The sequence below is a fragment of the Acinonyx jubatus genome, chromosome B4 (assembly GCF_027475565.1).
Source record: "Acinonyx jubatus isolate Ajub_Pintada_27869175 chromosome B4, VMU_Ajub_asm_v1.0, whole genome shotgun sequence".
Classification (NCBI taxonomy): domain Eukaryota; kingdom Metazoa; phylum Chordata; class Mammalia; order Carnivora; family Felidae; genus Acinonyx; species Acinonyx jubatus.
Window position 1 is genome coordinate 97649816 of NC_069387.1, and position 27217 is coordinate 97677032.

The 27217-nt window shown below is 39.7% G+C and overlaps 1 protein-coding gene across 1 annotated transcript in view; it reads right to left on the reverse strand.

Moving 5' to 3' along the window:
* The window catches only part of KRR1 (KRR1 small subunit processome component homolog), a 373841-nt gene extending 348722 nt beyond the window's left edge, over positions 1-25119 (reverse strand). The window contains exons 1-2 of the mRNA XM_027071218.2: positions 25034-25119; positions 18373-18472 (exon numbers count right to left, since the gene is read on the reverse strand). The gene's annotated coding sequence lies outside the window, so the exon portion shown is untranslated. The remainder of the gene's footprint in view (positions 1-18372; positions 18473-25033) is intronic.
* Between the last annotated feature and the right edge of the window lie 2098 nt (positions 25120-27217).

A 27217-nucleotide genomic window follows, 5' to 3' on the forward strand; every position in this document is an offset into this window, starting at 1 on the left:
CTGCCAGGAGATAGCCTCAATTTCTAGCAGTGCAAGTGTTCATTAAAGCGGCCACCATATAAAATGGGAAACTGGTCTAGGTATGATGGTTTTCTTCAATATAATCACCTGTACCATCAAAAACATGAATTTTTTAGGCATTCATTTATACAGTGCCACGTGGGTTAGTTGGTACCCAAAAAGTTGGTAAGTTTTGTTTTCAACCTGAGAGACTGAATAATTTTACAGATTTTGGAAAGGAAAAATTTTTTTAAATTTTTGTATTCAAGTATAATTAACATACAGTGTTATATTAGTTCCAAGTGTACAATATAATGATTCAACAATTCTATACATTACTCAGTGCTTATCAAGATAGGCGTACTCTGGGGCCCTTGGGTGGCTCAGTCAGTTGAGCATACAACTTTGGCTCAACTCACAATCTCATTCATGGTTTGCGAGTTCGAGCTCCACATCAGGCTCGCTGTTGTCAGCACGGAGCCCGCTTCAGATCATCTATCCCCCTCTCTATTACCCCCTCCCCCAACTTACATGCTCTTTCAAAATAAATAAACATTAAAAAAATGGTAAGTGTACTCCTAATCTCCTTTATCTATTTTGCCCATACTTTCACCCACCTCTCCCTTCTGATAACCACCAGTTTGTTCTCTATATTTAAGAGTCTGGACTTTTTTGTCTGTCTCTTTTTTTCTTTGCTTGCTCATTTCTTGGGTTTCTTAAATTCCACATGAGTGAAGTCATATGGTATTTGTCTTTGTATAACTTATTTCACTTAGCATTATACCCTCTAATTCCGTCCATGTTGTTGCAAATGGCAAGATGACATTCTTTCTTATGGCTGAGTAATATTCCATTGTGTATATACCACATCTTTATCCATTCATCTGCCAGTGGACATGGGTTGCTTCCCATATCTCGGCTATTGTAAATGCTGCAATAAACATAGGGATGCATATATTTTTTCAAATGAGTGGTTGTGTTTTCTTTGGGTAAAATGCCTAGTAGTAGAATTACTAGGTCATATGGTAATCTTTTTTTTAATTTTTGAGGAACCTCCATACTGTTTTCCATAGTGGCTGCACCAATTTGCATTCTTACTAACAGTACATGAGGATTCTCTTTTTTAGAAAGGAGAAATATTGATAATTCTGTTAATGTGATATAGCTAATAAGTAGCAGAGGCAGAAATGAAAATGGATAATTAATTTGAAAATGCTACTGTAACACAAACTATAATGATCAATAAACAAATGGTCTCATCTGGAACCATAGTTACTAGGGATGTTTGAGTGATCCCTGTAGAACCAAAGAGGGAAGTATCATAGCTGTATGAACATGAGTAACCATATTTCAGCATCCATTTCAAGTGGGAAGTGATTCTTCCCAGGAAAGGGGTCTAAACGCCAACCAGTACCACAGGCATAAGAAAGAACACTGAGCCCCCAGAACATAGAATATGAATTCCAAAAAGCAAGCAGCTCCTGGGGTAGGAGAGGAAATCAAGTTCAGGGTAGGAAAACAGAGGTGCAGCATTGCATAGCCACAGTCAGAATTTGCAATTCACACTGGAAGGGAGTAAAGGATTTCATAGAAATTAATTATGGAAGCCCAGTAATCAAAATGCACTTTTAGAATTATGTAAGCAAAGATTAAGAATTAGCAATAAAGATAATAAAGGTAAAAGAGGATCTCTTACGCCTGACCAAAAGAATGAAAAGAAATGGACCATATTATCATAGCCATACTAGCTGATGTAGGTCCTCTGTGAGAAGGAAAGTGAGATCAGTACCGGAATTAGCTCAAATCTTTTTTATATCCACCTGCCTTGTTGAATAAACATTGTTACCAAGGCTAGAATGCAGTCCTTGAAAAACCAAGAAACTAGAGAATAAACGTCAGTCTACCCCTCCCTTTTCACTCAACTATTTTCCCCTAAATTTTTCTGTTTTCAAGCTGATTAGGCTAACAAACCGAGCAATTCAGTTTTCCTCTGACTCCCCAGATCAACACAATTCTTGATCTGCTGACATTTCCCAAAACAAAAAGCCTAAATGCCTTAAAACTAGAATAGAATGTGAAAAGATGACTCCTGCCAACATGAAACAGCCTGCTTATTCCAGAGTTTAGATAATTGTAAACGCTTTGATGGAGGGCTTGAGAATTCTGACAATCGTATATACAACCACAAATGATAAAACTGGATTTCTTCTCACATGTCTTGGAAATTCCTAAGAAAGGGTCCTATAGTTATTTAAACTCTATCATCCATCATGGGAGTTAAAAAAAAAAATGTGTACCAGATAGCATTCAGTATCATAGTGTGGTTAATTAGCCTACTGGAAGAATATGTGATGTAAGAAAAATCACCTAAAAAGCAAGCAGTACATGGGTACTAGTCTGACTACAGATAACAGTTCTGTGGCTCCTGGAACCAATTAAAGAGCATGCTATGAGGTCCATTTAAATCTAAAGTCACTTGGGATTGTTGTTAGTGCTGTTTGCCAAACATTTCTGGTTAACCCTACTGCCAAACATAGAATATAATTGATTACATTTTCTGGCCCCCTTATGGTGTGTTAAGCCATGTGACTACTTATAGCCAATGACTTATGAGCAGAGGGAAATAAGTCACTTCCAAAAAGGAGCATTTAGCTGTTAATACAAGACCTTTCTTGTCTGTCCGGCACAGTAACCAGAAATGTTTGTGATAGAGACTGCTCCATCTATTTAGACCCAAGAGTGACTCTGGTAAACAGAGCTCCCACTCCCAGGTGTGGAACACAAAGAACATATAACACAGGAGAGAAGTAAATCTTTGTTGTCTTAGGCTGCTGAGATTTGGGCCTGTTTGTTACTGCAGCATCATTTAGTCTATTCTCACAGATACAATGCCTCATAGGTTTAGATCTCCTCAATTCAGGAGTATGCACAAGAATAGAACAAAACAAGAAACTCCAAGAACTGAGCCAATCATCAAACTCCAAGAACCGAGCCAATCATCAAATCAAGGATTATGCTAGATTTTTCAGAGCGTCTCAGGCTGACTACCCTCACTTCTTAACCCCATATCCCTAAGCAGTACTTTTAAGCCAAAGGGATATAAGCTTTGAATCCATTGTTCCATCAACTAAACTGCTTTTATGGGTTGGATTTACTCCCTGTCTTCTTTCCCCAAAATGTTTCAGACAATTAAACTACCAGAATAAAACAACAAAGCCTGCAAAGGGCCTTGAGGAACTTTAACATAAAAGTTCTTTGTAGCTTCCATAGGATAGCAAGTTTGACAAGTTAATTCCCTTTTCAGTACTAAAAATTGGCATATCACGTGAGACTATATTAGCACTGGGTATTTTTCCTCATAAAGCATTTATGTCAGGCTGTTCACAGCAGAATATTCAATAATCATTTGAGAAAATATTTCTTAAAGCAGGTGCACACATTTTGGTGGGGAGGGGAATTCCTTTCTTCTGCTGCTAATGGCACTGGGTTGTCACAAGATCCCACCTCAAACAGCAGTTCTCTTTGACATTTCATCACGACCTTGGGGGGTTCAGGATTTTTTACCCACTCTTTCCCCAGATCTGTGATTTCAAGTTAGTTCAAAGAACTTTGAGTGCCTTTCAGAAGAAGAAAAAGAAAGAAAAGAAAAATTTCTTGGACCAAAACAACACAAAACCCATCAAAGTAGAAACAGTTTGGGGCGCCTGGGTGGCTCAGTCGGTTGAGTGTCCGACTTCGGCTCAGGTCATGATCTCACAGTTCGTGAGTTCGAGCCCCGCATCGGGATCTGTGCTGACAGCTCAGAGCCTGGAGCCTGTTTCAGATTCTGTGTCTCCCTCTCTCTCTGCCCCTCCCCCGTTCATGCTCTGTCTCTCTCCGTCTCAAAAATAAATAAATGTTAAAAAAATTTTTTTTAAAAAGTAGAAACACTTTGACAGAGACCACCATTACTATAAGAAAAATAAAATAAGAAACGCTGAAATGCTATTTTTTTATCCTTCCCTTTTTTTTTTTAGCTGACAGAGTAAATGGAAACAATTTTAGCAAGATATTCAGGTAAACCTCTTATCCTCAGCAACCATAAGCATCAAAAAATGCTCTTTAAATGTAGCTGTTGGGATAGGATTTTATGTTTAGCTATTTCCCTCTGGTCCCCTCTTATGGCAGTAATATGTGTTTTAAATGCCGAAAACCTTTCTTAGAACCTAAAAATTCCCCTAGATTTCATGAATTAATTCAAATGGTAATCACAAGTGCAAATGAGTAATTGGTAACACAAGTACCCATCTGTGCAGGCAATTAACTGCCTAGAGCAAGTAATTGCCTGTTTTTACAAGAGCCTACTTAGAAACCTCAACTTAAGCATATATTTTTTGAATAATTCTGCCATAACACACAGCAAAACTTTTACTCAGGACAAATACTGTTAAACAAGCGGCCAAACACTCTATAATTTTTAGTTTCATAAAGATCATTCCTAAGAAGACACCCCATAGTAACTGATTTCAAAAGAGTCTCACTTGAAGACGCGCTCAGGGCATTTTCCAAGCAGAGAAGGCCATTTGTCTGGGACAACCTAGCAAGCTAATCCTCAGGATTGCTCTCTAAGCACCTTTAGGAGGTTTCTGAAAGTGTGAATAATTTTCTAATTAATTCATCCGGCAAGTATTCGTTGAGCATCTACCATATACAAAGTCTTATATCCTAAGCTCCATGCAGAGTATGAAAATCAATTAGAACATGGTATCTTCTCTTAAGGAACTTTTAATCAATCAGGAAATAGAAGACTTGAAGTTTATTATCTAAGAAGCAAGTATGACTGGAATTCAAGGACTGTGAAAGTGTATCTGTTACTTTAACCAGGCCACACCTATCTGGCAAAACAGGCATGTGTTCTGGGTACAAATTACAATTGCAACAAGAAGTACCTTTGATCTGAGCCTTCACCAAGTTGTGTCACTGGCCCCTATCCCCACCCCCCAAATTGGCCAGCTCACCTTTCCTTTGCAAGGTCATCCACTCTCCTTCTTGGTCAATGCTTTTCTTCATCTGCTATTGACTTTGTTTCCCTCACATGCTGCCGAAAGCCTTGATTCATAGCTGGGTTTTGATCCTGTGCCAAGCTGCCGCTTCCTTACTATTGCCAAATGTCCTGTTCCTCTCATTACTGCCTCCTGCCTTTAAATACCACCTATATGCAAACAGCTCCCAAATGAAGGTTTTTAGCACCAACCTCTCCACTGAACGCCATAGTCAAGTCATCTATCCAACTGCCTTGTCAGCATCTCCACGTAGACACCCAATAGTCATGTCACATACACTGTTTCCTGAAACCGACCCAAACCTGCTCTTCATAACACTTCCCTGTCTCACTGATGGGCAGTTCCAAACTCGATGGTCATCCTCACCTCCTCTCTTCCTCTCACAGCAGGCACACAACCCACCTGTTCATATTTTTGACTCAACCTTCAGATGGATCCAGATGCCTACCACTTCTCACATGCCTGCACTTACCACTCTGGTCCAAGCTGCCATCATTTTTTGTTGGATTACTGCAATCACCTCCCAACTAGGCCTCTTGCTTCTACCCAAATCCTTCTAGAGTAATTCTCCCACTCTGTCATCAGAGGGGTCTTTTTAAAAGTCAAATTATGTCACTCTTTTGATCAAAATCCTCAGTCGGCTTCCCATCTTAGCCAGAATCAAAGCAGAATTCCTTTCAAGAGTCTCCAAGATCCCTCATGATCGGCCCCACAACTCCATCTTTTATCATCTCCTGCACCAGTGCCACCCCTAGTCACCATGATTCAGCAGATTCCTGGTTGCTCGTTGCACACACCAAGTGCACGCCTGTTCTCACTCACTGGGATGCCTTTCCCCGCCTGTCTGTGGAGCTCATTCCCACACTTCTTTCAGGTGACCTAATCAGAGGCGTCTGCCCTGAGCTCCTGCCCATTACACACTTCTGAGCCCGTTATCCTGTGTTCTGTCTATAACCCTTCTTCTTTATGACATACATTTATTTTCTGACTCTCCTATTAGAATGTAAGCTCCTCGAGGGCTCAAGTTTTGTGCTGCTAAGTTTTCTGGCATTCTAAATAGTGCCTGCCACATAGCTTCATGTGTGAATGAATGAATGAATGAATGAACGAATGAACAGATGAGCATTCCAAGGGTGGAGGAAGCTCCGGTCCCCATTAGAATTACAATTCTTATAAGTCCTTGCTCTCTCAGTTCTTCCCCGTTCTACAAAAAAAAAAAAAAAAAAAAATTGAACAGTATCTCCCAGATGGCCACACGTTGGAGAGTTAACTCTCAAAGATAGTAAACCAACGTGCTAGGATGAAGCCGAGGTTCCTCAAATCCCCTACCTCAGGTTGAATTCCTGGCCTTTGTAGGATACTCTCCAAGAAGCTGGGGGAGCTCATTATCTGTCTCTACCCCTCTGCTCTGGTGCCCACTCGACCACTCTCTTCCTTTCTCTCCTCAGCCAACCATCAGGTCTTTGTGGGAATAAGACCCCTGATCAACCTAAATCTCCTGCCTCAGGCCTCCCCTGGGAACCTCATCACACACATGAGAAGACAGAATGAAAAACGGTAACCTCTTTCACTCACCCTCACAACTACCCATCAACAAATTCAGGAAGCAACAACCTCGATTAACGCTGAGCTCAATATTTCAGATACTCTGCTTTCTCACTGGAAAAATGAAGCACTATCTTCATTGTTAAGTAATTAAAAATGCTAAGAAAGAGTGACTAAGTGGATGGAAAAAACAGAAAGGGGTAAAAATCTTCAGAATCTAGCTGCTTATGAAAAGGAAACTCTCCCAGATGCTAAGAGGGTCTTTTTTTTTAAATGTGTGTGAATATGTGTGTTAAATTGGCTACGCTTTGTCAAAATCAGGGTATCATTTTTAAAGATTTAATTTGATTTAGTCCACCGTTTCTTTTTTTTTTTTAAGTTTATTTATTTATTTTGAGGGAGAGAGTATGTGCACAAGCAAGGGAGGGGCAGAGAGAGAGGGAAAGAGAGAATCCCAAGCAGGCCCCACACTGTCAGAGTGGAGCCAGAAGCAGGGCTCGAACCCATAAACCATGAGATCATGACCTGAGCTGAAACCAAGAGTCAGATGCTCAATCAACTGAGCCACCCAGGTGCCCCTATTCCATCATTTCTAAGGTGGAAAAGTTTGAACCAACATCAAATCTTTCAGAAAATACTGAATGAATTCAGTATATGACTTTCATGTCTCTTACATCCAACTTAATAAGCTTACTTTTAAAATTATGATTCAAAATGTTAATTAAATAGCCATGTCACTCTATACTTCCCAATCTGTACCAATAAAATCGTTCTCTATATTTTTTTTACAGTGTACTTACTTATTTTGAGAGAGAAAGAGTGTGAGTGGGGGAGGGGCAGAGAGAGCGAATCCCAAGGAAGAAGAGAATGATGGATGATAGAAGGATGAATTGTTAAAATGGACAAAGTTCTATAGTACAAGTTTCTCTTTTATAGCTTAAATACTGGCCCTTCTGCATGAAAAAAAAAAAAGAACATGAATTTTTTTTCCTTATCATAAAACTTTCTCAAAATGGAAAAACAATCCTATGGAGGAAGAAAAAGAAGTAGGAGCCAATAGGAGGAGGTCCTTTTGCAATAAATAACCCTCTGCTTTCTGCTTCTAAGCTAGAAAATCAGATAGCTGCAATAAAAGCACAGTTACATGGGGAGCACTGAGCAGTCAAAGCACAGATTTTCCCCTTGAGTTCTGGCTCCACAAAAAGGACATTAAATAAAGTGCCACATGCTCACATTTTCATTTTAATTACCTTTTTAAAGTGCTAGGATTTTTGAGCCACATGGGACTCATGTACATTTTCAATCACATAGGATTCAATATTTTAAATCATTAAATTCTCATTACACCCTCCTGCAGTTCCTACACTACCCTAGCTATATTTAATAACATGTGTTTAAGTAACTTGCCTAAGAACATTTAAGAAGTTTAGTAAAAGGGAAAAACTGAGACCTGCAACAGTATTTCTGCATACTAGCTGAGTGACCTTGGAATCCAAATCTCTGTGGGCTCTTCTAAAAGGAGAAAGTTGGTCCGGAACATCACAGCATCTCTTCTAACCCCTAACAGGCAATGGTTCCCTATTCTTGATGTTAGGCTTGAACTTTTTATCTCTCTATTGTATTTCAATTTAAGACTCTCAAAATTCAACATCATTAGTTCTCTCCAAAGGCATCTTGAGGATAAGCCCCAGGAGTTTATATCCACCAAAACTCCCATCCATATAGGTGCTTATTTCTTTTACAATCTCTTAGAGGAAACTTTTGACATCAATGGAAATGGACACCTTCTCGGCCCACACTATCCAATAACCCATTGCACAACCCCGCTGTTGTAGATTTAATGTTTACGTCCCCCAACACACACACACACACACACACACACACACACACACACACACACACAAATTCATATGCTAAAATCCTAATCCCAGTGTGATAGCATTAGGAGGTGGGCCTTTAAGGTCCTTAGGTCATGAGGGTAGAGCCCTCATGAATAGGATTGGTGCCCTTCAAAGAGAAGACACAGAGCTTGCTCTCTCTCTGCTGTTGCCATGTGAGGACACAGCAAGAAGACGGCCATCTGTGATCCAGGAAGACAGCAGATCTGCCAGCACCTTGATCTTAATCTTCTCAGCCTCCAGAACCATAAGAAATAAAGGTTTGTTGTTTAAGCCACCCAGTCCATGATAATTGGTTAAAGCAGCCCTAAGACGCCTACCATTCTTTATATCACAGAGCCTTCTTTCACCTCTCAGATTTCACTGAACTAAACAATATTGATTCTTTTGTCTTTTCTCCGTAGTTTGTTTTCCTACACTTTCATATGTCCTTCAACCTTCAAATTGTTCTTTTGTTTGTTTTTTATTTTATTTATTTTGAGAGAGAGAGAGAGAGAGAGAGAGAGAGAGCGAGCAGGAGCAGGGCAAGGGCAGAGAGAGAAGAAGAAAGAGAGAATCCCAAGCAGGCTCTGCACTGTCAGCGCTGAGCCTGATACAGGGCTTGAATCCACGAACCACAAGATCATGACCCAAGCTAAAAACAAGAGTCAGAGGCTTAACTGACTAAGCCACCCTGGTGCCCCCAAATTGTTCATTTCTTTTTTTTTTAATTTTTTAAGTTTATTTATTTGTTTTGAGAGAGACAGAGACAGCATGAGCGGGGGAGGGTCACTGAGAGAGGGAGAATGAGAATCCCAAGCAGGCTCCACACTGTCAGCACAGAGCCTGATGTGGGGCTTGAACCCATAAAACCGTGAGATCATGACCTGAACTAAAACCAAGTCGAATGCCTAGCCGACTGAGCCACCCAGCCGCCCCCAAATTGTTCATTTCTTAAAAGCTTCCTCAAGTGGCACAATAATATGAAAGTCTGATTTATACTGTTTGAGTGAAAAATGCCCTTGTTCTTCCTGCATGCTAGGAATCTCTTTTTCACCCAATGTAAGTAAATGTGGTTGTTCTCTTTTAATTAGTCACACCCAGCTATATTATTGCCCCTTAGCCAGCTTATTTTAATATCTCTAACTCTCTGGTTACTCTTCCCTATAATCAATCGTTATCTATTCTCTACTGTTATGCCTTAATTTTCCTCCAGAAGTAAAATAACTTATATCCAACAATGATGGAACAAGGATCTGGCTGCAACTGTCCTATTATGAACTGTGCCTCCCCAAAATTCATATGTTGAAGCCCTAATCCCCAGTATCACAGAATATATAGTTGGAAATAGGACCTTTAAAGAGATCATTTATATTCAATGAGGTCATTAGGATGAACCCTATCCAATATGTCCTTAAAAAGGAGGAAACATGAACACAGGCATGTACAGAGGGAAAACCGTATGAAGACACAGGGAAACGAGAGCCATCTATATACCAAGGAGAGAGGCCTCAGAAGAAACCAACCCCACTAACACCTTGATCTTGGACTTCAAGCCTCCAGACTATAAAAAAAAAAAAAACCAACTTGTGTTGTTTAAGCCACACAGTGTGTGTCGTTTTGTTATAGCAGCCCTAGAGAATCAACACAGGCCTTTCTCCTAGTTGTGACCTTAGAAAAGAGAATGATGTTACTCTGCCCTGTCTACCCACTGCTGCTGGAAAGAAGAGTAACTAGGGACTATGCCTCCTTCCTGCACACAAACAATATTGGTGGCCGACACAGAATGCCACCGTCCTCACCCTCATGCCTGGCCCTATTGATAGAGATCAGATTTCAGACTGCCATGAGCACACTCTTCCGTGAATTAAACTCAACCTGCAATGTTTTCCTTTATTTTCTTCTTCACAGTCAAATATTAACAGCCTCGTAAGTCTGAGGTAGGCAGCTAAATCGTCAAAGATTTTCCTGAAGAGAAATGGAACAAATTTTTTCTGACCACTTTTCCACTTATCCTACCCCCAGTGGCCATTGTATGGCTTGTTTTCCCGAAGCTTATGTTCCAAGGGTCCAGCTCAGTAATACCCCAAGGAAAATCAGCCTCTTTGACAGGAACTTAATATTTGAGCCCGTTATCAAGACCAGAATATTTCTAAGGGGAGAGGCTTACTCATCAGGTTTTCACTAAACAGGTTAAGATTGACCTCTTCATTTTTCCATTCATTCACTTTTTCCAGAAACATTTATCAAGCACCTAGTGTGTGTAAGGATACACATAGGGGCCAGGGCTACAAATGACAATAAATCACCAACATATCTAAGGAATCCACCAGGAAGTTAGATCTCGAAGATACCCAAGCAAAGGAACAAGGAATTATAGAAATAAAAATTTTAAGATTATGAGAGAAAAGGTTTCCAAAGACCAGATGTCTTATTTTTCCAGGAAATTTATAAGTTTAGAAAAATCAAAACAAACATATCACATTCCTTGGGCAGATATTCAGATGTGATGTGTAAACTAAAGTCATATGATGCCTCCCAAAGAGAGAGGGATTTATAGATTTATTTTCTTCTGCCTCCTTCCCTCCCTGACAAATACGCCCATCCATTCCTTTGCAACTCCCCCAAACAGACACCATGTATATTCAGATAATGTTGCCAAATTATTTTACAAAATGTATTTTCACTTTGTTGAGCCTTCTAACACCAGGCAATCCTTGTTACGTTCTTTGAAACAAGTTTCCACTGGGCAGAGGGAGTAACTAAACACGCTGTGCTGTTAGCAGTTTCTGTCTCGTCTGGGCGAAGGGGAATGGAGGCGGCAGGGGCAGTTTCCATGGTGGGGGCACAGCCCAGAGGGAACAGTACCGCTTTTTCATGCCGCACTGTGAGAGAATCACGCAGACTGCTACAGGAAGAGGGAAGATCCTGAACCCACTCAAGAGAGCGCCTCAAGGGCAGTGGTGTTCTCTCTTCAGGCACGTGATCAGGAACAAAGGCATCTTTATTCATCTCTTTCTACTGCACTGCTTTGCTTTATATTCCTTATAAGCCGCTGAAAAAGACCATGAGCAGCCCTTTTAATCAGCTGTGGAAGAGATGAAAGGTTTCAGAAGAGAGAAGCTGTCATTTCTGAGAATGGTTTATTCACATTATAGAATCATCTTTAAAGAAAAGAACTGTACGGGACTGATCTTTTAATTATAGAGGGGTAAATGCATCTGTGAAATCCACCAATTTCACTTTGGATTAAATACTGTTTCCTTAAAGCCAGATATTTGGTAAACACAGATCTCAATTTCGAAATGGCTTTTCTCCTTAATATACAACTTCAAGCTCACCCTTGTCCCCCCCCTCCACCCCACCCTCAAATCCCCACTGCTCTCTGAGAAACAGCAAGGAGAAAAATAACACAACTTTTTGGAGATGGGATTTGGGGGCCTTGGATGTGTTCCATGTGCTCCCAAGCAAGCTCTGGATTCTCAGACATCAGGTCAGTTCTCAATTATCTGCAAATAATTTTATGCTGAGTGTCGTGCAGGCTGCATTTTTTAATCCATCCAAAACTCCCATCGCATTTTCATCCAATTCATGAATCACAGCCCAGATACGACCAAAGAATACAAGTAAAAATCTTAGAGTTTTTGGTGTACCTCCATGGTGCTGATGGACACAGATAGTCAATAAATATTTATCGAATTGCAGTGACACCATTCACAGCTCTGGGGACTCCACCACCCCAAAATTCCAGATCACAGTTTCTTCTGGTTCAGCATAAATAACAAGCATTAAACAGTGCCTGGCCCCTGGCTAGTTGTATCTTTGTTGATTCATATTTTATATAGTTCCTCTTATGAAGACAGCCCAGAAGCAACTGTCCCATCCATGCACAGGTAGACCTTTTCCCAGGCCAGTTTTCCTTTCCCACTATTTCTGGATCTTGAGTCAACACTGTTACTTGGGGACTTCAGAGATTTTGCAAGTTCCCATCTCAGGAAATTCAATTTCCATTTGAAGGGAAAGGAAGGGGAGGGAAGGGGAAGGGAGGGGAGGGGAGGGGAGGGGAGGGGAGGGAAGGAAGCTAAAAGAAAAGACCCACCGTCTTGTCTTTTCTGTCAGTCTTTTGGTTACTTTTCATTGACATCCTACTCTAACAGGGGCATATTTACATAACACTTTAATATCCCTCCTTTGTGTCATTCCTTAACTTTGAAATCCATAGAGATACTTTAACAGTTAGACAGATGGCTTCCCAAAGGTAGGTTGAGTCTTCCTAGTATTTAGCAAATTTTTATCCTGAAGCATTTTCATTTTGAATCTCTTGGCATCAGTTAACCTGTGTTTCCAAAAGTTGGTGCCAAGTTTTGGTTCCTCCTATTTGCAAAATCTTCTCTTGGGTCAACTGCTCCTGCCAGGGAGGGTCCAGGCGCTCAGAACAACACTTCTGGGTTGAGCTTCTCTTCTGTCCCAACATTACTGTTCATTATTCTCAGGTACTTCCTTGAGCAATCAGGAGCCGGGCTCCAGGAACCATCATCTCTTCAAAATAATCTCCCAACTAGCTTCCAGACAGATTTTCATCCAGTTTCTTTTTAAATCTTCTTCCAAAAAATTTTTGAGACTAACTCACCCAATTTTAATCTAAGTAAGGAGAGGAAGAAGTGCAGACAGTATTAAGAAATTTACTCTTTACGATGGGAAAGCATAATTATCTCACATATTGTACCTTTTGTTTCTTCTGCACTTCCATACAGAGGCCACCTCTGGGCTGACATAGTCCTCTGTTCACTGAAAAGGTGGAATCATTTCACAGTCCCTGACTCATCCATTTCCATTCTCCCTGCTGCCAGGTAATGACCTACAAGGACCTCTCAGACAGGGAAAATGTCCCTAAGGTTGAGTGGACTCCATTGGCATAAGGGGGTTCACATTCAGCATTGCACATATTCTTAACATTATATTCTTACACTGTATTATATGCAGTTTTGTCTTCCCCTCTTACAAAGTCGCCTCCATAAGAGGATATTAGCTCTTTAAAGGAGGGACTCTGTTTCATCGAGCATGGTTTTCTCAGTGCCTAACACATAGTAGGCACTGACTGCTCAATAAGCAATCACTCGTTTCCACACACTGTTAGGTCACCAGGAACTCAGCAAGAGGATTGGAGATGAAGGGAAGGAGCTTAATAAACCTCATTCACAGGAATAACATTTAATAAGATAAAGTAATGTGAGAGTGTCCTCTGGAGTCATCAAAGGCAGAAAATCCAAAAACGGGCTGGAGAGTAAGAGGTATAGTAGAAGAGAGGGGGACCATGAGCCAGCTGCCAGCAATAAGGGACAAACAGCTTAAAACAAACAAACAAACAAACATTGGTCTAAGACAAGATCAGACACTCAAATGTCATCCCAGCCCAGACATGGAGCGGCTAAAAAAGGTAAAGAACTGATTTAATCATTAAGGGTCACCTGTCCTTCCCATATTCCCCCACTCCACCCTACATCAAAAAGCTCCCTCCCCCCCCAACCAGGATGGATGCATATTAGCTATTAGCCTCCTTCTTTTCCTTGTGTCTCTGTGAGCCTACCTGCCTTCCCCTCCCTTATAACTCCTTGGATATGCACTACTTGATTTTGATAGGGTTTTTCCTTATCTACCTCCATTCCCTTCTTTGAAAAACAAACCATTTGGAATGGCCTCTTTCTTACCACTCTCTTCATCAGCTGTACCATCACCACCTTTGTAATGGAGACTTAGGTCCATGCCCACAGCCATTTAAGCAGGCTCGATCTTTTTTTTTTTTAAGTTTATTCATTTTGAGAGAGAGAGCAGGGGAGGGGAAAGAGAGAGCGGGAGATAAAATCCCAAGCAGGTTCCACATTGTCAGCACAGAACCTGACACGGGCCTCGAACTCACAAGCTGAGATCCTGACCTGAGCCAGGCGCCCCATTGCATTGCATTGCATTGATGTATGCTAGGGGTCAGGCAAAATAAAAATATAACAAAAACCCTGCACAATCCTGAGGTTATCTTAAAATGAGAGCCATTATTGGAAGGACTGTAGCATAAAAATATGTTGCCCTAGTGACAGCCGATCTCAGATCTGGATCTCAGCTCTACTGTAAGACTTTCAGCAAGTCACTGAACCTCTCTGAGCTCCAGTTTTCTTACCTATAAAAAGAAACAATAATACCACCTTCCTCACAGAGTTGCTGTGTGCTTTTAATCAGTCTGCTGTCTACATTACCTCCAATCACAAAATTGCCCTTGGTTCTTCCTTCACTAATCTCCAGCAGATCCACGAGATCCCTGGAACCATGGAGTAAATTCCACTAGCCTAAGGGAGATCTAGCCCGGTTCTGTTGGTTAAACTATGTTTAAGTGTACTTGATTCTTAATCAATTCTTAACCTAATATCTTTTAGGAAAATGATCTGCACTGATCTGTATGACTGATATATAGAGTGAGCATTTAGGTTTAGGAAGCCAATGGCTCCCAAACTGAGGACTGCACATATCATGGATCCCTCAAGGGCCACAAAGTCATATACTTACTGTGCTTCATGCAAAGACTGAATGAACAATGCCATACACACACATGCACACACAATGCCACAAACAAGTATATCCACATATATTCATAAATGTCCAGTACTGTTATGTTTCAAATGTATATATAAATGCCATTGATTAATAAAATACAAGTTTATTTAAAAGCATAATTTATAGGGGCAGCTGGGTGGCTCAGTTGGTTAAGCGCCGACTTCAACTCAGGTCATGATCTTGCGGTTTATGAGTTAGAACCCCATGACAGCTCAGAGCCTGGAGCCTGCCTGGGATTCTGTGTCTCCCTCTCTCTCTGTCCCTCCCCCACTTCCGTGTGCACGCTCTCTCTCTCTCTCTTTCTCTCTCTCTCAAAAATAAACTTTAAAAAAATGTTTAAAAATTAATAAAAAATAAAAGCATAATTTTTAAGAGCTTAAAAGCTTTTAATTAACTAATTGTGCATTTTCTTGGTCAATACTTGCTAATAGTACAAAATGCAGTGGCTCTAAATTTTTTAATCTATTAATATTTTATTAAATCTTGATATTATCAGTAATGTTTGATTGTTAATAATAATAGTCAACACTTATAATAAGTCAGGCATTGTTCTAATAACTTAACATATATTAACTCATTAATCCTCACAGGGACCCTGTGAGACAGAGCTATCATCATTTCCAATTTATGCGTTAGGAAACTGAGGCACAGAGAGGTTTAATAACTTGGCATGGAGCTAGTAAGAGGCAGAGATGAGATTCAAGCTCAGGCATTTTGGGCCAAGCTCTTCATGTTCACAATCCGTTTGGAGGTCGGCTATGCAAGAACACATTGATGCTACTATTTTCAAACAGAAAATTATTTGCAACCTTGACACTGATTTCATTTTCCATGAAAATGGGCATATTTCTCACTGGGTACAAACCAAAATGTGTGTGTGTGCGCTCTGGCTTATATACAGGGACATATCCAAGAAATCTATGGTAACTGTCTTACAAAACAAACAAACAAACAAACTGATTCAAATAACGGGTTTTCCTCTGATGATCGTTTTGTCACTATCTTGTTGCTTTCATATTTCTCTGCCTCCATTAGGAAACTAGCTTTCCAATATTGCACTATTTGATTATTTGCTAAATTGGAAGGCAACAATACTGCAACAAGAAAAGCAACAACCACTCAGGAAGTTAAATGAAATAAAAATAGAATGACGCATTTCAACTTTTCACCTCTATGCTTGAGTTATATTCACACTCACACCCATGTTCCATTTCATTGATTGAACATTCAAGAACATTCATTGACTGTCTGCCATATACCAGGAATTATGTTTGGAGCTATAAATAGGTGAACAGAACTAAGAATGCACCAATCCTTTTAGACTACAGTCTAAAAGATGCCAGGCGGGCCATTCACTCAATTGATAACTACACTGCAAAGTAGAATGTTACAATACCATTAGAGGATAAAATTCTATACGTATTCTGAGCAGGGACAGATGATTCCAAGAGAACCAGTCAACTGATGGGAAGCTTCCCTATCAGCTCCCTTCCAAGGGCTTTCTCACCCTCCCAGAGCCACCTGGAATCCATATGCACATGGACCTTGGGACCACCTTTACTTCCTAGGACCAAGTCATTTCGAAGTTCAAAGATGATCCTCTTAACTCCATGTTCTCTGCTTATCCTTTACCACTTTCTTTAGCTTCTTTTTTTCTTTGATTTATTCAATCTTTTTGGTTTTCTTGTTTTCATCATTGTCCGTCTTAACATACACTATTTCCTAGGAATATCTCCTCTAGGTAACTAATGTCATGGTGTATTGATGCTTGGTAGTTACCATATCAGAAAGTGGTCTTTTCTAACCTTGTTTCCAAATTATGAGAATTTATGTTACTTCAACACTTCTAGGCTCTTGGGCATTAAATGTCCTATATTTATGCCTTAAAGCATGCGTTCTGTCCTTGTGAATCAGGATCTGAGTCAGAGATATTAGATAGGGCCAGGCACTTTAGAAAAAGTAAGGAATCTAAAGAAAGATTTGAAGAGAAGAAAGGCACAAATAACACAATCACAGGAAGTCCCATGATACAGAGAGATACAAAACATGGGCTCTTTGAGGCAATACAATACAGACAAATATCCACTTACAGTAAAGGGCTATTTCCTTCATAAATTCTAGAATTTTTGCTTTTCTCTAAGGACCCTAATACTCCTATTTATTCATTTGCAAACCTTCCATTTTGATGGAACCCCAGTCTTTTGAACTAAAAACATTTGGGCTAGCTTCATCCCCTAGGATATAAAAGTAAAGGTTACATTTAAAGTTGAGAGGAATTTTCCAGCTTAATTTTCTATGCCTTGTTTGAGAAGACAACGTTGATGCCAATTCTTTTAGAATTGAGCAAGGTGTTCTCAGGAAGTAATTCTCATCGTACTTGGTACTAAGGGACAATGTGATCAAGTGAGAAGGTCACTTAGATCACAGATTTCTGTGTGCTAGATTGAGCTTTCTCAGTAGCTAGTATGATGCATGTTAAGTCATTTCACCTCTGGCTTCAGTTTTGTCTACACACAGAAGGCATTTTATAAATATTTATTGAGTGAATGAATTCATAATATTTACCCCCTCACAAAATGATCAAGAAGAGCTAGAGTAGAGTAGGCAAGAATCATGTCTGCTTTGTTTATCATTGCATTCCCTGACGTACTGCCATGTACACAGAATCTCATCAAAAACATAGTGAATTAATGAATAAATGCACAAAACAATACATTTAATAAAAGTTGCCCTACTTTACAAAGTTACTGAGAATTTTTAGGTTCACAGGAAAGGCAAACTATGTTGAACATACTTACCACTGTATGTCCAAATGCCTACCCCTCCAGCATTTGTAGGTGTTCGATAATAAGATATGTTAATGAATGTTCAATAAAAATAGATATAAAATGATTTCAAAAGGTACAAAGCACAATACCAACATGAAGTGTTAAGAATCTCTTTCCCTCACACACCTATACCAACAACCTCTATAGAAAAAGGACTCCAAAGAAAGTGAGGAATAATGATTTAAAAGAGGATGATAGAGAACCTTCTGACTCACACCTGGCTCTCAGGTTGTAAATGGCCATGTGACAGAACTCAAAATATTCCAAGGATATGCAGTGACAGGGGTTACATTTCTTAGGAACATAATCAAAATGTTGTTCTGGGTGTATTGGCTATGGGATTTCCAGCTGCAAGCCAACAGGAAACTCTGACGTAAAATGGATTAAATCACAAAGAATATGTATTATCTCATTTAGAAAGAAGTCAAAGGTAGATGTAGACTAGCTTCAGGGTGAGTAAAATTTGGGATTTAATACCTTACCCGTTATTCCATTCTTTCAGCTCTGCGATCCACTGGATGTCCTCAAATAGTTCCTTGTTGTCTGTCACATACCCAGGCTTTACTGAATGACACATCTAGTAGAGAAAGAAAAGGAGGGAATCTTTTCCTATGACTTGTTTTTATCTGCAAGGAAACCATTCTCAGAAGCGCCTCAGGAGAACAGTCCTCGCATCTCATGGCGGGAACTATGTCACATGTCCATTCCAAAATTAATCACCATCAACGAAAATAAAACCATTAAAATTGGCTTAGAGCTGTCAGGATTTATCCCTGTAACTGAAGATAATGGCAGTCTTCCCTGAGTTTTATGAGAGTACCCCCAAGATGGCAGTAAGGAAGAAAGAGATGTGGGACCTTAGCAGTTAGGTGGGCAGCAGTGTCTGCTAAAGGCAGAAATACTGTGCTTTCAAAATTATCAGTTAATGTATCTGATTAAGATTCTGTGGGTCTAGGACTTCAAAATACTGATTTTTTTTTTCTTCAGTAAGAATTCAGAGGAAGGGAGCTGGAAAACTAGTGGATAAAATTGCTCAAAATTTTATGTTTCCATCGATAACGTCTCCATTTTGAGACAAAAATCCCAAACAGTAGCTCTCAAACATCAGTGCCCTTCATGCACAATAAAAAATACATTAAAATCACAACATTATACATAAACTTTCACTTCACAACCCTCAGTGAAAACACTTGTCCTTACTACCTGTAAGCATACTTATGTTTTCTATCCCACTCTATTTTGCTATTTTTTTTTAACTGGTCATCTCAACCTAGTAAATAAGTTTCAGGACGCAGTAATGGGCTGCAACCCACTGTTTGAAAAATATTGCTTATGCAAGCTTTGGAGATTCTCATTGTTATTTTTTATAAAGCACATGACATAGCATTATTTATTAAACAGTATTGTGATACTATTTCATCTAACCCCGTGAGGATCATTATTAGTCCCATTATATAGCTGATAAAACAGACTTAGCATGAGTGATTTGTCAGGATCATACAACCAGTGAGTACTAGGGGTGAAGTGGGGCACAGGGGTGGAAGGGGTGTAATGTGGCAGACTTCAAATAAAGGTGTTCTGATTTTAAATAGGTGTTTTAAAAGAAAAGAAACACAGTACTTACTTCAGTAAAGTCTTTAGGCTTCTTCAAATGGTAGCTGTGAAAAATAAAAACATAATCGGCACACCAGCATAATAAAAAAAAAAAAATGGCCAAGTACAATCATTCATGGCTAATTACCTCTGCCAGACCAGAGAGTCATATAGTTCATCAGACAATCCATTATATCTAATTAAGGAAAATTAGTCTGAGACAACTCTGAAGCCTATTAGAGAAGGTTTTGTGCTAAGATTCCTAAAATGTTTTAGAGCAGATACAGCTTATGAACCATAAGAGGGTTCACAAAACCAGAACTCTGATCTGGAAAGATTAAAAACACTTGACCTGACCCAACTCTTTTCTCCCTCTAACTTCAGGGATCAGGTTGGCCCTAAAGGTCTTCTTTCATCCATCAAGGTGTCCTTTCTATAGATTATTAAAGTTATTATTTGCACTATTAAATCCTTTGTAATTTACTTTTCTAGCCTAAGGTCAAAAACCAGCTAAAGAACTGTCAGCCCAAAGACATAAAAATGAGTGATGAGCTCTAGACTTCTCAGATTAGACAACTGGAGCACTTCAGGTCAAACGTACACTTGACACAACACAGAGATGGCTTCTCCAATCTTCTTTTTTTGTTTATTTGTTTATTTATTTGAGAGAGAGGGGGGAGAGAGTGGGGGGAGAGAGACAGAGAGAGAGAACAACCTGGAGAGGGGCAGAGAGAAGGAGAGACAAAATCCCAAACAGGCATTGCGCTGTCAGCGCAGAGCCTGATGTGGGGCTCGAGCTCATTGTGAGATCATGACCTGAGCAGAGATCGAGTGAGATGCTTAACCAACCACGCCACCCAGAAGCCCCTCCAATCTTCTTTAGAAGAAAAAAGAACACAGCTTTCCAGAGTTTTCCTTTGACTAGGGTCAGACACTCAGTAAGGACTTGAAGTTTCCCCAGGTGAGGAAGCTAACCAGTGGAGGAAGTGGAGCAGCCTTGGGAAATGGAGAGAAAGGAGGAGCCGGGGATAAAGAATGGCAGGATCACTCAAACTTTGCTCTTGGTTGTCTGTGACAGATGGAAGAGCCAACAAGCCAACAATCGTGGTACAGAGGGCCCAGTGCACCATGATGAACGGTGCCAAAGGAGCTGTTCAATCCGAGATGCCCTGTATGAAAAGTAAAGCACTGTCTTCACCTCAGAGGAGACTGTCAGACTCCCAAACCATGTTGGCCTCTTTTTCTAAGTAGCAATTTTGAGAAACCTGTGAAACCAGAAGGGCTGTGGGTCCAAAAGGCCATATTTTCAGAACCAAATATCAGAACTTGGGGTCCATGAAAGGTGTGTTCTTGTTTTGGTTTTGATTTACATCAATGTGGAAGGCTAAACAGGTTGCTCTGGTTGTGGATTTAATAAATCACTTCTATTGAATAGAATGAAATACATAAAGCAGGTGCTGTTCCAGTAAATCCAGGATATACAACCTTCAGGAAATCAAAATGGTTAAAATATTTCAGACATATTTGAGAATATGGCAGAATCCTTACCCATCCCCAAAAAAGAACAGTGCTCCAACAAGTTTATATTTGAGTTACAAAAATTTTATCTATATACAACTTTAGAAATTTTACTTCTGTGTGAAGGGAGAGATACCCATCCATGATTCTGTGAACTATCCTTGTCAACATCTCAATATAACCAGTTCCTCTAGCTCATCTGGGAAAGTCTGGGATTCCAAGAAAACCTAAGAGGAATTCAGGCTGCCTACTGGAAGGCAGAGAGCACATTAAGAGATGATCACGACTAGATTCATGAGACAGTGAAGCCAAGGACCAGAAAAGACACTCTACACTTCCAAGACAATCTGTGGTTCTCAGACTGGAACTAAGATGAAACCTCTTTTTCAGGTATCTTTGGCAAATAAGTTAACTTAGGAATAAGTAGAAGGACTCTATTCCCATGGGTGCCCAAAGGTAGGAGAGCTCTACGTCATGAATCGCCTTTGGGTCATCCTGTCAACATGATAACCAAGCACCAGTCGAGACAATTGGGATCATATCTGCCCTACAGTAGCTAGTGTTAGGAAAGGTATATAATATCCAAAGGAGATCTTGGTTTCTGTGGCCTTAGGAACAAGCAAGAATTTCATGACCTGGAACTGGGAGGGACAATAAATCAGAGAATTTCTCATAAACCTTCGGACACTCAGCAAGTGTTGATACTGCTAGCAAACACGCACTGTAGTACAGGCAATATTATAATGTATTAATGCATTTAATCATCACCACTACCCTATCGGGAAGATAACCATTATTACACCCATTTTGATAAAGTTTACTAAGGTTAAATAAATTGCCCAAGTTCACAGAGCTATGATAGAACAAGGAGCCCAACTCAGAAAGTCTGTCCACAGACCCCATGTTCTTATCCATAAACTTTATTGCATACTTCTACATCTACACATATAGTATAAATATGTGTATATGTTTCTCTGTGTGTGTGCGTGCATGTGCACGTGTGTGTGTGTGTGTGTACAATGATATCCAGTTTGTGCATTCTGTTGTAGAAACTAAATTGCTATAAGGTATATACTTTTAGCAGAAGTACTTGGGATTCATAAAAAGAATGGTAAGCATGATAGGAAACAAGAAATAACAAGGTCAAAGGATTGCCAAGCTTTTGGAGTGGATTAGAGAAAGTCCCCTACAGATTCAGCAGGTCTCCAGAAGATTCTGGCCAAAAAACAGAGTGCTTTCCTCCAGAGAAGTTATTAATGTTAATAACCAGGAGCATGGAGGATAACTTTACTTGACCAGATTTTCCCCGCTGTATATTTCACTTAATGATGTGGATTAAGCTAAGGCATAAAAATGAACTTCAGCTTTGCTGAAATTAGATCACCAGTTTCCCTGCTGGCCCATATTTATTAATAGAGATCCAGCTGATGGCTGTGTGAGAAGGGGCCTCAATAAAGGAGGTGGGGGTGGAGCAGACTGCTGAGTACCCGCGATGCTTCCCCCTCTTGTGTACTAGCGTTCCCTGCTTCAAAAACATAGACAAATGGAGCAAAAGGGCTCTAGATAAATCACCTGATTCTGTTTCATGCCTTCAGGGAGAGGGATTCTTAAACCAAAAAGATTGATAATTTTTTACTACACCTTTTGCATTTTCATGGACACAGGTCCCACTTGTCCTTTGGTGCCCCGTCTAAGTATTTTACATCACTGACAGAAAAAGAAATTCTATTTCCTGTCCAAGTATAAACTTTAGTTTAAATTATAACCATTTCCTTTAAATGTTCCAAGAGCACAGAGAACTGTTGTGTGCCTCCTCATAGGAGTACCTATTACCGTAGGCAACATAATATTATTCCTTTGCACTTTTCTTCATTTTTTAAATTTTTTCTACATTTCTCAGGAACTTCTCTAAGCCTCCGATGTAGTTTTTACTCCATATTAAGATAACTTTAAAAATAATATTGAGATAATTCATTCTACCAGTGGAAAATCCAAGAAATACGGAAAAGCTCCAACATTTCTCAGAGCTAACAACTATACATATAAATAGTCTCGTGTGACTATGCACATATGTGCTTTTGCCACTATTTCCCCATATCACAAATTATTACTCTCTATTACAAAGTAGTAGTCTTCAACCCAAGTCTGCGCATGGACTTCAGAGAGTCCATGAATTCTATGAAATTACACACAAAATTTGGGTAGGTGCTTATGTGTCTTCTTCCCAAGAAGGGAGTTGATTGTTTCCACCATATTCTCAAAATGGTGCATGACCCAAAAACAGTTAAAAATTCTCATTTAGCAACAGGATTTGTAAAGACCACATAATATTCTACCATATTAACCAATCTTGTTATAGATTATACTACAATAAACACTTGTGTAACTAGATCTTTTCGTCCAGCTCCAACAATTTCTGAAGGGCAGAAGAAATTCTGAAATTAGAATCGCTCCAAGAATATTCACAGTTGAAGACGTTTAATACATGTTGTCAAACTGCCCTTTAGAAAGGTGGTATCTTTAGGGGTGCCTGGGTGGCTCAGTCAGTTGAGTGTCTGACTCTTGATTTTTGGCTCAGGTCATGATCCCAGGGTCATGGGATCAAGCTCTGCATCAGGCTCTGTGCTGAGCATGACCTCATCTTAACTTGATCGTCTGTAAAAATCCCATTTCCAAATAAGGTTACATCCATAAGTACCAGGGGTTAGGACTTCAGTGGTTTTGGCGAGACACAATTCAATCACAACAAGCAGATAGTGCAATACCCAGCACTCAGTCGGCACTCCATAGCCATGAATTCTTATTATATGCTCATGTTGTAGGATCATTATCTTACAGAGAAGACTAATTTGGTCTAGCACGAGAGGTTCTGGCAAGTCACTGTGACATAACCTCACTCTGAGGAAATATTAATCAGCCCCCTCATGCTTTTGACTCAGAATAATGACCCATGGGGGGGAAAGGCAGCTATGAAACCAAAACATTTGCCATCACTGCATACAAGTCATTTTATAGCCAAGAAAAGAGAGAAAAAGGCAAGGATTTATGTGAGGTCTTATAATTAGCTAAAGCCAAATCAGGACAAGAACCCCAAATTTCTCACTCCTGGCTCCTTTCCTCCTTCATACAAATCTATCTACATATATTCAAAATAATAAGTATGATTACAAACACATTTAAAAATATGTCTATTGGAGCACCTGGGTGGCTCAGCTGGTTAAGTGTCTGACTCGATCTCAGCTCAGATATTGATCTCAGGGTTGTGAGTTCAAGTCCCATGTGAGGCTCCATGCCCAGATGAAAAAATAATAATAATAAAAATAGATTGCTTATAGAGTATTTTGCTCCTAGATTAGTCTGAATGACTAAGACCAAGTAGAAAAAAAATTGACTGAAAAACACAAACTGCTACATAAATATAGTCAACTGATCTTAGACAAAGGAGCAAAGGCAATACCACGAAGCAAAGATAGTGTCTTCAACAAATAGTGCTAGAACAACTGGATGCAAAAAATGCAAAAAAAAAAATTGATATGCACACAGACCTTACACACTTCATAAAAATAAACTCAAAATACATTCTATTTCTAAATGTAAAATGCAAAGTTATAAAACTCCTAGAAGATAACACAGGAGCAAACCTAGATGGCCTTGGGTGTAGTGATGCCTTTTTGGATATAGCACCAAAGACACAAACCATAAAAGAAACAATTAATAAGCCAGACTTCATTAAAATTGAAACTTCTGTCTGCAAAAGACATTATCAAGAGAATTAGAAGACAAGCCACAGACTGGGAGAAAATGTTTGCAAAAGAAGCATCTGATAAAAGAGTGTTACCCAAAATATATAAAGAACTCTTAAAACTCAACAATAAAAATACAAATGCAATTTAAAAATGGGCCAAAGACCTTAATAGATACCTCATCAAAGAAAATAAACAGATGGCAAATAAGCATATGAAAAGATAGTCCACATCATTTGTCATCAGGGAAATGCAAATGAAAACAACGAGATACCAGTACCCACCTATTAGAATGGCCAAAATCTGGAACACTGACAACATCAAACACTGGCGAGTCTGGAACAACAGGAACTCTCATTGATTGCTGGTAAGAATGCAAAATGGTAACACTTCTTTAGAAAACAGTTTGGTGGTTTCTTAAAAAACAACATACTCTTACCATTTGATACAGTAATCACACTTGCTGATATTTACCCAAAGGAGCTAAAAATCATGTCCACACAAAAACCTGCACGTGGATGTTTATGGCAGCTTTATTCATAATTGCCAAAATGTGAAAGCAACCAAGAAGTCCTTCAGTAGGTGAATGGATAAACAAACGGCAGTACATCCAGACAAGAGGATTTTATTCAGTGCTAAAACAAAATGAGCTATCAAGCCACAAAAAGACATGGAGGAAATTTAAATGCATACTACTAAGTGGAAGAAACCAATTCAAAAAGGCTATATACTCTATGATTCCAACTATATGATATTCTGGAAAAGGTATAACTATGAAGACAATAAAAAGATCACTGGTTGCCCCAGGAGGGGGAGATGAATAAGGCAGTAAAAAATATTCTGTATATTATTATAATAATGGATATAGTCATTATACATTTGTCCAGACCCAAAGAATGTACAAAGCCAAGCGTGAACCCTAAGGTAAACATGGACTTTGAGTGATTATGATGTATCAATGTAGGTTCATCCTTGGTTAAAAAAAAAAATGGTGAGTGATGTTGACAATGGGGGAGGCTATGCATGTATGGAGGCAGGGAGTATATGGGAAATCTCTATACCTTCCTCTTAATTTGTTATAAACCTAAAACTTCTCTTTAAAAAAGTCTTATAAAAAAAACTGAGACAATTCTGGCCAAAATTAACTGCCTTGCTTAATGAAATCTAGTACTCCATCAATTGTAAGAAACACCACTATTTTACCTACCACCAAAAAAGAAAAATAACACTGCCAATTAATGTGTGATGTGCATTATAAGAAAGATACCTCTTAAATTCTGAAATATTAAAGTGTGAAAGTGTCTGAGTCTCAAAAGCCATGAACCGTGGTAACATAACCCCTCAGTCATTGGGCTAAACATGTCATTTATATACATTATCTTTCCTAGACCGGTTCAGTATAATGCAGCTTGATGGAAGGACAGGTAAGGTGGATTTTAAGACACTCCAATTTATTAGTCTAGATCCCTCAAGTGACCTAATTCATCCTCCTGATGTTTCTGTAGAACCAAACCTGTCTTTTATACCTCTAGGAGCAAGAAGTAACCGGTGGGAGAGAACATTCTGAGTCAAAGAGATGAGAGTAGAAAAGGAAGGAAAGCAAAGCGATTCTCTGTTAAAGCAGACATGTACAGCTAGAGGGAAGTGGGAGAATGACATTTCCTTCATAGATTCTCCAAAGGAAAATCACAAGGGATTCATCAACCAAGATCCAGACCCCAGACAACAGCTATAGAGGTATGATGAGCCCCCTGTGAGGATTAAGAACCTGCAAGGTTTGCTCTTGCCGTCTCTCTAGCCTGGCACAAGACCAGAGCCATCTCTGGCTGGTATTTGCAAAGAACTGGTGAGGGGCCAGTTGGCTGCCAGGGACATGTTTCTGTACCATTTATCACACACAAATTGCTCTGCAGCTGGAAAAAGGAGTCATGATAGCTGCAGCCAATCAAGCCCAGCAATAGGAGCAGGCTTCCCTCCCTTTCTAGTCTCAACCCCTTCCTCAAGAGCAAACTGGCAAAAGCCCAGCAGTCATTGTGAGAAAGGGACCAAGGAGACCATGCAGACTATGGTTAAGCTAGTAGATAACTTGCCATCATGGTCATTCATTAAGTATGTATTCAACACCCACTATGTTCTAGGTCTTGGGGAAACAGTGGTAAACAAGACAGCACATACATTCTGGTATTTCTGATTTGGAATAATTTGTGCCCTGGGCTCTTCACATCTACTTCCAGTTGCAGGGAGGGAAACTGCCACATATTGTTCCTTTGTTCAGTCCCCTCAACTGGCTCACGTTCTCCCACCAGCTCACATTCTCCTACCCTCCCAGCCCCTTCCATAGGATCAGTCATGGGAATGCCAGCTCAGCAGAGTAGCCCAGGAAAACTAACAACCCAGCTAAGCGAAGAAGTCAGCATTTCATCATAACTTTGGAATATTTGGAAGTGACTCACAGAAGAAAAAGGAAG